The sequence below is a fragment of the Battus philenor genome, unplaced genomic scaffold (genome assembly GCF_028537555.1).
Source record: "Battus philenor isolate CCGP_79_NKW_IND1 unplaced genomic scaffold, ilBatPhil1.0.hap1 SCAF_14, whole genome shotgun sequence".
Taxonomy (NCBI): Eukaryota; Metazoa; Arthropoda; class Insecta; order Lepidoptera; family Papilionidae; genus Battus; species Battus philenor.
Genome location: NW_027181676.1, coordinates 6,123,931 through 6,136,838, shown reverse-complemented (window position 1 = coordinate 6,136,838; position 12,908 = coordinate 6,123,931).

Here is a 12,908-nt window from a genome sequence, read left to right as displayed (position 1 = left end):
CGCGTCTTGTTTTTGTAAGAGTTAATTTTTTTAATAATTATTTTCTTATCATTATTACGAAGTTCGGAACCACAGCGCATGAAACTAAAATGCAAGTACCAGAAGCTCTTTCTTTCATCTTAAGTGATCATATGAATATTATTTTTAGTGCACTATGACCGCCTTATCACCACTTCACGAACTCTCACCCAAAACAAATACGCCGACTACATTCCAAAGAGAACGGCTACCAGTTCATATAGTCTCACGTCCATCAAATCTATTGTGTTCATGCAGTTAGCTAAAATATATTTTTAGAGACTCAATATTTTATATTCAATATTGATAATGTGTTTTTAAGTATTCATTGAGTAATAATTTAACAAAGATATTTTTTTTATTTAAATTCCGGATTTTGTTTTGCATAATTAGTTATAAAAATTTTTGTTTATAAATAAAATTAAAAAAGTGTAAATAAAAAATAATTTACTTTATGATTCAAACTTCTTCGTTAAAGAAGACAATTATTTCAATATGTATTTGTATATGTTGTTATTACAACATAAACATATTAATGTATTCAGAAACTAATAAAAAACAACACCAGCCGGGTTACGTTTTTGAAGGCACATACCAAAGCGTATTCAGTTAGACTACCAGGAAGTAATCAGACAATATCGAGGCAAGATTTTTGTAGACTCAGTACCATTGGCTGTCGAATTTCACGTGCAATTTGGCCTGAACAGCCTTTGAGCCGTAGTTAATGTTTTCGCTAAGCGATTTGTTCAACTTGCGAGACATGGAGGGCGTTTGTTTTAGCAAATTGCCCCCTCTTACCGCCATAATGCCGTTAAATTCATTGAGGTTCTCATTTCGGTATAGACGTTTTGTTTCGTTTAACTTTAAATTATAACTTCAACGGTGTTCAACTTATCGCTCGAGAGCTTTACTTCGTTCTGAATAGGGTTGGAGTCATAACAATGGAGAGTAAAAACACGCGATGCTAATTATGATTGGAGAATTGTACAGTAATTGTAATAATTGAAATTTTTAATAGGCACTAGCGTACACATGCAATTTTCTTTGTTTTAATTTCCGATAGAGATGTATTTAATGCATTTTTGTAATAATTATGTACGATTAAACAGTATTTTTATAGAAGACTTTTTAAAAATAAGACTCTCTAAAAATACTAACAATATCTGTAAAAATTTTAACCATACAACGGAAAAAATTTAAAATATTTTCTCGGAATGACTATATCAGGACACGAAAAAAAGAACCAAAAAAAAACTTTCCAGTAATGTTCGTTTTTACTTCCTACCGTATTAAGTTACAATGCAATCAGTCTATCTTTGTTCGATTGATGTGTACGGGGAAACAGACTGGTGAAAACAAATTACGGGCGGTCCCGTAAGTGAATACACATTCACTTACCGATATCGCTTTCGGCTCGTTCATCATACAAAATATCGGTTACTGACGTATTATACCTCGAGCAATATTTGTAGATGTCAATACGGAACGTATCTCTTCTTCCCTTGAGAGCCGTTTCGTATTTGTGCCGAAATAAGTTTACACTATAAATTCGTATTAAGATTAAACTTATTATCAGAATACGTGCATCATCATGATATTAGCTTATTGATAGTTAAATCACCTACTGCCGCAAGCTACAATACTTAACAATTACTATTTTAGTGCTATAATGGATATCATTAAAACAGAGCTCACAATAGAACTTGCATAAAGTTTTTGAATATTTTTTATTGTAAAAATACGAAGTGCACCACGCACAATATTCATGGTTTCCCAAAATATAAATGCAGTAATTCATTATAAAGGCTCCACTACCTACGAACATAAAATATAACACTATTCGTGGAAGCATGTATTTAGTATTCAATTATTAGACTAATAAATTATCCCGTAAAATTAACTATAAACCCTAGTAAACCTAGGTCTATTGTTGTCACCGTGAAGCCATAAGGTTTATTAACCGAACTGTTATTTATCAAGTGAAGATATATTAAAACAGGTTTCTTTTCCTTCATATTAAATGCAATCAGTTATATTATATGATAAAGGATATGACTACGAAATTTATAACTGTCGTCCACGTATGTAAATCATACTTGCAAGTCGCAGCACAATTTCAACGAAACTTATATGGAGAGATATTAGTTATAAAATGTTCTTTAAATATCACGTAAAATAAAAAAGCAAAACGTCATTGTGTTCAGCGCGCACGGTACTATTTTTCGACGGATTATGCAGCTGCTGCAATCGTAAGGGTGTCACTTGCCATGATTTACGACGTCTCTCGCTGGGACCCTGACTACTTTATACCAACAAATCATGCGCTGAATTGGTACGGCATACACCTCGCTTGATTCACAGAAGGCCACTAAAACGTCTCTTTACTGCTCAAAAAGAAATTGAATCGAAATTTTACTGCATATTAAAATAACTTTTACATTTGATTGCCACTTATATTTGGGAAAGTCCGAGATGGTAGCTCAAACGTGTTAGCTTGGACCGCGTTGACTCCCCACTGCTTTCTTAGTTATTAATCAAAGCAATTTAAATTCAATTAATCAAAAAAGTATCGTATGTAGAATCTGTTTCATTATAATCGATTACACGTTTAAGAAGTTTATGTGGATATTTAGTTTGACTTCAAGTTTAGTGAATACATGTTTATGTATTATACAGGGTGGTTGATTATAGGTGTAATACTTTAGGGATTATGTATAGCTTAATGTTTCAGCCCATAGACACTCTGCAAGTCATAGGTCTTCCCCAAATATATCTACGGGGGTTATACCATAATCGCCACGCATGGCAAATGCCTTGTCGATCGAAGTAGGATATTATGGTATGCAGAGGACACTATCGCCCATCCTTTCGAAACTTGTTTGTCAGTAGTGGCAATTTTATAAAAATTAGTGCACAAAGTGTTTATTACATAAGATTTTATCCCGGAAATCGAACCTGTGACCTGCGATCGAGGTCCCAGTCATCTTACGTTGGGCTACCACTACTCATTCATAGCTCATTTGCTGTCAATTAATATTTGGTACACTTTATTCAAAAACCAATAGATCCGGAAATTATAAATAGCGTAATGACAACACTATAGTATGAAAAAGAGTTGTTAAAATTCTTTTGTTGTTAAATTACTTTATAATAAAATTATTCATTGTTTACTATTTGTTTTTACAAACTTTGTACTGCCTAAGTTGTCTGTTGTATTCTAATAAAAAAAAAATTTCAAAGTGTTTCTTGTAAAAAAACGAAATTTCAAATTGTTCCTTGTAAAAAAAAAATTAATTTCAAACTTTACTTGTAAAATCTGGAAAACTTTATGCTAACTAATGAACTATACATTCACCCGTTTCAATCATTTATACCAACATTTCATAAAATCATCCTGTAGAATTTGTTTCACTAAAAACAAATATACGTTTAAAAAACTTTATGAGGATATTTAATTTAAATTTACTAATCATGTATTTAATAATTTATTTACATAATTTGATGGTGCCTTTGGTATGATGATTTCAATACTTTAGTATTTATAAACTAGGAAATTTAAATAGATTTAATGATTTGTAATTCCTAGTTACAGGTATAGCGTAACTTCGTTTGCATAACATTAATTTTCAATATAAATGGCGCAGATGTCGAAACGTATTTAATTAATTTGTTCCTCTAACTCGACTCAAATTCCGTGACCAGCCTTCAATCAGACTCGAAGGTGATTCAATTTAAGCTTATCAGATACGTACTCGAAGCTTAATTTGAAACTAGCGTCAAAGAATATTAAATAGAAGTATAATGAATTATTTGAAATAGATTCTTGCTTTACAAACAAATGAAACACAGTTAAAAAGAATGAAAAACAGATTTATTTTGTACAAATACTAGTTTGAAGGGAACGAAACAGCTATAGAAATATGTCTGTACTGGAGGAATAAAATATTATAAGAAAATTATTATTTTTTAAAAAAGCTATTATTTTATTTTTAGAAAACGATTATTATTTTGAAAATGTTCCTGCATCTTACAAGCTCTGTATCATTAATAAATGATTTTTGTTGTCCAGAACAAAACAAATAATATTGTTAATTTTTTGTCATAACATTTGAACGATAAAGGTTTTGCTAATTTAAAAAAAAAAAAAAAAAAAAAAAACGGGAAATTTATTTCAAACATTTGAAATAACTAATAAAAATCCCATTGTTGATCAATAAAAATATTATAATTATTTCGACCTGGTTATCAATATTACTACTCTATGAGTAGGCCATTAGTTCTAAATACAATCCATTAAAAGCCGCAATTGATTGGGCGGATCTCAAGAATATTTTTATCTCAACAATCATCTGACGTTCCAAAATATTATTCAGGATTTGACATGGATTGACGCGTTAGCAAAAAACTATTAAACCTATGTTCAGTAGTTTAAAAGTGTGTCCCTGCATAATTTAAAATAGAATGGCATCACTGTTAACAGGCATGTAATCATTTGAAAAAAAAAAAAAAAAAAACAAGGAAAAAAAGTTACACTACATAATTTATACAAAATATTGTTTTTTATATCATAATAATAAGTCTCGCCAATAATATTGTAACAATTTAAAACACTATTTTTTGTACGTAACATTTACAATTATAATAGTATGTTAATTTAGTACGTTATTTGAAAACGTTTAAAAAGATATAAAGTTTATAAGAAGTGGTCTTCGTTGAGTTTTGCTGAAAGGAACATTCTTGTTTATTGAACATGGTATTGTTAAAGAACTTAACTACCTTCTCAGAAATGGTATCTTGATATACTTTTGTCGATGTTTTGATACCTTTTTCACAAAAATATGGCCTGGTCACTCCTTCATAGCTACCACCCCACCAAGCCATCATTAAAGACGAATAATGTCCACGTTGCGCATTGTTAACTAATTGGTTAGCTTCTTTAAAGCTTTCAGTATAAATATGGACATTTTTTTGTTAAAATATTGCTGAAATGAAATAATATTCTTATGCGTATACATTTTTTTCCGTGACCTCTGTTTACATACCGTTGGAGTCGTTTTGATTTTTCCACACAATTCTTTTTTTAAATATTATTCAAAACGTTGCCAGTTTGTCTCTTAAAGGTTGCAAATCCTAAGTCATCTTTTAAAATACACGACATGATTCTAGGTGCTATCTTCATCTCCCGCGATAATTCTTTTTTGCTTTTGGACAGGTTTGGTTCGAATTCTTTTCCTTACTTCTTCAATGGTCTTTTTCCTACAAATACTACGATGACGACCAGATCTTTTTGTGTCACAAACAGAGCAGGTTTCATTGTACCTATCAGTAGCCCGGTAAACAAACATTGGACTAATAATAAGCGTATAAAGAATTTAAAAAATGTTATCTGGCACCATACTTCATGTAAGGCAATCACAGCGATTTGATCCTCTTTATCACCCCACTCAATTCTAATATCACAAAATATGTTTGCGAACATAAGAAAATACAATGAACAATCATAAAAAAGACTGATTCCAAATTCAAAAGTAATGTTAGTTTCAAAGTAGTTTTTTAGGCCTTTCTAAGTACACTAGGGTTACTTCCTTTATATAAATAAAAAATGTAATAAAAAATGTGTCTTTACACGATTATATTCGATTAAGGTAATGTTTGAGAAGTATTTTTTTGGCAATTGACTATTTATCCATTAAGTAATTTCCATCCATTTTCTCTATTCTTTCTTAGGTAATTGCGAACTTGTCAAGCAAATAATGTGTTTATTATTAATAGTATTAGTATTATAAATCAATAAATGTATAATATGATTAATGTATAAAGTATATGCCTATATATATATTCATATATATATATATATATATATATATATATATATATATATATATATATATGTGTGTAAGTATATATATAATGCATATTTGTATGTATGCGTCGACTACCTACTGTTTGTCCTTCTTCTATATCTATACTATGGTTGTCCGGAAGCAATGTCCTCGAGTGATAAGATCGCTCGTAGAACTTGGTATTTCGCATCTAATATATATATATATACATATATATTTCTGACGTGTACAATAAAGCGTATGAAATATAAAAATAAAATAAATCAAATCAATAGATTACAAAAAAAAATCTACTAATTACCCCTTGCGATAATTTAAAAAAATTAACATAAAATGTTTCGAATTAATAAAATGTTATTTGAATAAACATAATAAAAACACTCAAGACTGCACCAGGATTGCAATTCCCAATGATTTGCACTCATTAAGCTGGAGTCTAGACGGAGAATACCTCTTGCATTGCGCAATTCATCGGGCGACAAATTATTCTCGCCATTGTAGACGCGGGCAACGCGTAAAGTTGTCATCTGGCTATCATTTTAAACGATTCTTTTTAATTACACCGTTTTCTTTGTTTTTACAATACATTGTCCGCTATTATTTATACGTTAAGCAAATGTTTATACTAAACAATGTACCAATACTAACGCTATTCGTTTAGTGTTTAAGTGGCCTTTCACGACTGGAAATAACCTGTTAATTTTAAATTCATAAAATAAAGGCATTCTTTTAATTTTGTTGATTAAATACATACAGGTACAATACTAATTTCTAATGATAGCTCAGGAATGAATTTGATCAAGTAACTCCTTAGTATAAGTCAAACAAATCACTTAGTCAAATATACTAATATTATATTACTACTGACTTAATGTTAGTTTAAAAAGTTAAACACAATTAGAGTTCATAAGATGTTTTATAAAACTTATAAAATATTTATAGGATCATATTATGTTATAAAAGGCTATAAATAACATTAAAAAGTTGCGCATATATTTATTTGGTTCAGGACACATAAGAATTACTTTTTACTTTTATATAGTAAAAATGTAAACAACTTCACGTAATAAGATATCTGTGAACATTATATAAATTTTCCATAACTTTGTTACGAGGAAGGAAAAAGGCCACGATTGCCGGCGAATTTCGTAGCAAGGAATATTTTCACTTGAGGGGTCGTCCACGTGATGGATTAAAGAAACTTTCGCTTTGACGGTAATAGATTTCTTGTATGTGTCAACTGAGAGGTGTTATTACTAACATGAGATGCAGTTTTTGAAGCTGCACAGGGCGATATGGCTGTGCGAGGGGAGAAAGCATTGAAGAGTGCCATAGGAGTGAGATCGTTTAGTCACAATATTTATTTTATCTACATGACTTGCAAGTTTGACACTTCGTATAGATCTAATATGGCTTAGGATTAATCTGCGAAAATGTGTACAAAAATTGATTAAATATAGCAACTAAAGAAGAACAATTCATCGAATTTAATGTAAACTGTTAGGAAAAATTAAGAAAATAGTTTGAAAAATACTGGAATTCAATCAAATTAAAATATATTCAATATTTATTTACCAATATTTATTATTGTACCTCAAAGTGTCGAAACAATAGGGAAAATTACTTCATAGCTATTTTAATTATGATCGAAACAAATCAAAGTGTAATTATTGCTTCGATATATTACATTTAATTTTATTTATCAAAATATAAATCAAAAATTTTATATTTGTATATACTGAGAATAATTTTATGTATCTACAATCGTCCACGATCACCCGTGGTTGATACAAAGCAAAGTTATTTTAAGCTTGTTACATGTGGCTTTTATCTGGATCTTATAAAATTAGTTACTATTTTATTGGTAACTGTGTTCTTTATGTATTACAACCTACTCCTGTGTAACGTCTCTGTATTGTCATATATTATAATAAATTGAAAAAGTTCATAAAACAAATTTCGCAAAAAAATCCTTTTTGTTGTGTAAAGGATTTTTAAGTGTATGACGTTAAAAATATAATCAGAAACAATATTAAATAATAAAGTAACTAAATAAACATTAAGAACATCAAAATATATATACCCTGAAGATTTAAATACTATCCATGTAGATGACAGACTCAAGGTCACACGTACGAAGACATAGTGAAGGTCACGGGTTTTCGGTTGATACGGGCACCGCAAGACAGGACGACGATCTTTGAGGGAGACCAATGTCTCGCGGTGGGTGTCTATCGCCGATGATGATGATAATGAGGGAATAATCAACATTAAAATATATATTTTAGATTAAGACATGGGTAAAATGTGAAAACAAATATATCACATATAATCGTAAATAACGTACGACAAATATTATTAAAGATTTCTTACAAATATTATAGGTATATTCTGTAGAAAGAGAGAAGTATAAAAGTTGTATCTCTGGTCCGCATTATACCCTGCTCTACTTTATCTTGTTGATCGGAACGCCTACAGCTGTCAAACGATAGAAATAAATATGTTATTACAAATGCTCACACCATCCCATATCAGATAACGGCTAATCTCCATTACAATTAAAAAAGTTTCGAGTTCAACAGCATCGGTCGGCATGATATTCGAAACATCGAAGGCATACTTAACCGGCACAGTGATTCGGCGAAATTTACATTTTTGTGGCCGCACAATAAATAATAAATGTTGTGGAATGGATATCGTTTTGTTCAGATATTGGGTATTATACGGACGGCTGGTCGTAGAGCTTGTCAATATTATTTACGTCCATTGCTAAGCTCAGCTCTTATACATATTATGGTATTGTTTTTAAATAAATTTTATGCGAACTATTATAATATTTAATTAACGATATGTTAAAATAATTATTTTAATTTCATGACCATGATGTTTTAACTTTTTAAAATAAGTCTTAATAAGAGAAGCTACTCACGTTTTTTATTTTATAAAAGGAATCATCAACTTTTAAGTTTTTAAAAGAAGCTAGATATTAATTATTAAATTAGACACAATTTGTCTATTATTACCATCATGTCAAAAGACGCCCACTGCAGGGCCTCCCCGAAAAGGTCGACACGATGACCTATCGTCGGTCTTCCGTAGGTAGTAAGGGGTCTACCCACGCTGTGAATAAAGCTACGCGGCCATTTTCCGCCTCAACGGCCGTCAATTGCACGAGCGGTTCTTGATACTCTTTTTGATTCTACGAGCTACGTCGGTGATCTTGGTTCAGAAGAAAAAGCGGAGCTCCCCATTTTTGAAACCAAATTTGCATCCTGCGGTGAAATTCCGGGCATAGTGCTCTCCATTCCACTTTTAGTGACCTCGAACCTTCTTATACGCTCTAATGCAAACAACCACGTCTCCGATCTCTAAGTCATCACCAACACGTTGGTTAAAGACCTTTGTCTTCAAACTTTAAGCATTTTATCTCTGTGTGTATATTTAAAATTTTTAAGAAAAACCATTTAAAATCGGCAAGCATTTTCATTGTTGTGCAGGTTACAGGTTAAAGCGTGTTTAAAAAAAGTGAAGATTTTTAACAATTTATAATGTTCCTAATTTATTAAAAAATAAACATACTTTTTCATATTTAGAAAGTTTTAAATTCAAGTTCTAAACATTAGGCTTTAATAAGCTCACAAAACAATAAAGGCACAAAACACTCCTAATAATAAATCTCCCCCAAAAAAATATTAAAATTTTCCCCTTTGTTTGCAGCCAGGAAAATGAGCGGCTGCACGCGTTAACATTCATCGGCGTTGAAATAAAACCTAAAGTGTATAGATGAAGTGTATTTTTCTTTCGTTTCATAAACCAGACAATAGAATGCACAATTACGGGGAAAATTTCTATTCAATGCTGGCATTTTTTCTGCGTTCTTCCGGCGGAGACGAATCCCGAGCTCGCTTCATTAAACTTCGAATTATCAACACGTTCCATGCAAATGCAAGCCACAGTAATGATTAATTTCTAAAAAAAGTCAATATTTTTTATGGAAGCTTAACTATAAAAAAAGGAAGAAAGCACATTTTCGAACAAAACTGATGGCGTCTGTATGAAAATTGTCAGCTCATAACTAAGTAGAACTGCAGATAATTACTTATCTGTATTTTTAAATATAGTCTCTATTTTAATGATGATAATGTGGATTTTTTAAAAATGCGAGTTATGCACGTTTTAAATTTACAGCGCTGAAGTGAAAAAATCCCCTCGCACCTAACCCTCATGCCGTGTGTTTAATTGTTTTGATTTTGTATTGTAAAAATATCGGGGTGAATATTAAAAACGCAACAGACTTCGTAAATATTAATGAAAAGAATTGACGAATTTTCATTTTCAACGATGATGAAGCACTTAAAATCGGAATAAACGTCCATAAAGAAACTTTTGGTTTCTTTGAAATAGAAAATTTTATTTTCAAAATCTGTTACATAGCAAATATGTTATTTTTGTTACATACGTATCATCAGAAAAAAAAGAGTTGTAGAAACATAAAATGTGGCATAGCAAACCTTTTATTCTAAACAATTTTTTACAACCATAATATGGAAACAGAAGAAGAACCATTAGCGGGTAGTCAAATAGCGTTAAAAGAAAAAAGTAGTTTACAGTAGAATATCAATTTATAATATACTCAAAACGACAAACATTCATACATTTACTTATATATACATAATTAGCAATTATAAATACGTTAAAATATGTTGACCATATTAAAACTTTATCTTGCAAATAAAATGTGTAAACCAAGATAACTTATTTATTGGAATAATTTTTAATATGTGACTATTATAAAAACTATATAAAATATATTATTTAAAATGCTGAAGACCATATATAAAAGCTGTAACTGGTTGAAGAAGAAGGACAGTGGACCGTACAGAGTTGAAGCCGTTGGCACTCAAGTTAAGCCATTAATTATATAAGAGTGAACATTTTTGGTGACAGAAGGCTAATGTTCTATGTAGGTAGTCGATGAACGCTAAGAGCGTCTAGCTTAAATCTCATTTTTTTGTTACTAACCCGGAGAACTCCCTTGGCAGCGTCAGAAGATAAATTGTACACCAGACGCCTAGTATTTTCTTATTCGACGGAAATAGATCTCTTTATTTGGGACTGATTGGCAAGCTTACAATTTTCAACTAGCTGTATAGAGGGCTTAACATGCTTTTACGAAACCGAATCATGAATGAGTAGATACGATAGAACGACCATAAGTAACCGAGATAGTCCAGTGAATTCAAATTGGTGTCCCTGGGACCTAAAGTATATGGAGTGACCACGGTTTGGCAAGTGTAGCGTGGGACTTCCACCTACATGCTGGATTCGAATTCCTATTCAATGGTGCTCATTCGTGAACGTCCTGACTTGTGAACAATGAAATGTATTCACCCTAGTCATTTAACTGCGGATTCTCTTAAGCATGAATACTAAAAAAAATCATTAGACGCTTATGTGTGAATATGGAGCAACTTAAAAAGAGTTCATACTATTTAATTTATCTCATGCATCTATTCAGATGTAAATAATAAAAATTTCATGTCCTTAAAATTTTGAAACAATTTTTCTTAGTTACATAACATGCCGTACTAATATTAATATATATTAATAACATTTGCATATAATGTATATTATGCATTTATCGATCTATATCTATAGTCGTTTGTTAAGAAAATATAATGAGAAATATTCCGATGTTTTTCTTTAATTGAAAAATTCATTTGATGCTGGAATATTTTGCTGAAACTATACAAAACGGCGCCAAAAAGTTTTTTTTTCATTCCAAAGTATTTAATATATATATCCGAAAATTGTACAGTTCAAGTATGCTATACTTATTCACAAGAAATTTTCCAGATTTGTAATTTGAAAGAATCCGAATCGGACCCAGCGGTTTGTGGTTGATTTTAACCAAATTAAAGATTCATACGGGTCTAAACTTTCAGATTTCTGATATTATTTATTTATGAGACAATTTCCTTAGATTGTACTAACCTTTGACCTTACGAGCATGAGTTTAAAAGTTATAATGGCAAAGCTTTTACGTTAATTTCGTAATTTAATTTTAATATTATAAAACAGTACTAAATATATTAATAAAATTGAAATTTAGAATTGTACCCAAAATTTAAAAATGAAAACGATTATAAATATATTTATTGATATACGAATGACCAAATAAATACCGATACAATTACCAACGTATTTATGGATAGAGTTACCGTTCAACATAGGTTACAAGTTAGTGAAGATCGACTATGGAAAGTCTCTTTCAAATATGTTCATTCCGTTTTAACTGGTTCTTTTTTCACATTTTGCCTTTTCTCCTAAAACAATATTCATTGGGGCCGCGTCTGAATGTGGATGGCGGACACAGGAAACTGCAACGAAACGTAGTAACGTAAATAGAGTTAAGCCCACTGCAGACTTGTGGTCATGGTTTTAAAACTTTTATTTAATTTTATATTCGAATCGATTCCACCTTTTTTACTTTTAAATTTTAAAACAAAAATAAAAGATAGCCTCTATTTGCGTGTGTTTTGTCTTAAATATATTTTTCTAATTTTTATACTCCAATACCAGTAAGTGTAATTAATAATATACCGTCATTTGAAAATATCGTACCTAATTATAATACTACTTAATGTCAATAAATAATTTTATTGTTATCATAGCAGAGACGATCAAAACATCATTGTTGTATTTATTTAAAACAAAGGAAGTCCATTGATTGAACTGATAGGTTACGATATGGTTCTCTTGTCTTGTAAGCTCGATTGATTCACTTTCAGTTGTCACTTTTCTCGAATTTGTCTTAATCCGTTTTAAGTTTAGATGAAGTTACTATTAAAGATCATCGGTAACATTTTGATGCACGTAACATTCTCATAATAAAAATAGAACTAAAGATCACGATTACATGTATCGAAGTACAATCAGCGTGTGTGCATTGCACTTAATACCGGCACATTTTTGACAAATTGAAGTGTGATAGAGGTCTCTCTCATTGTTTCATTCGTTTTTATTCGTATAACTTGATTCCGCTAT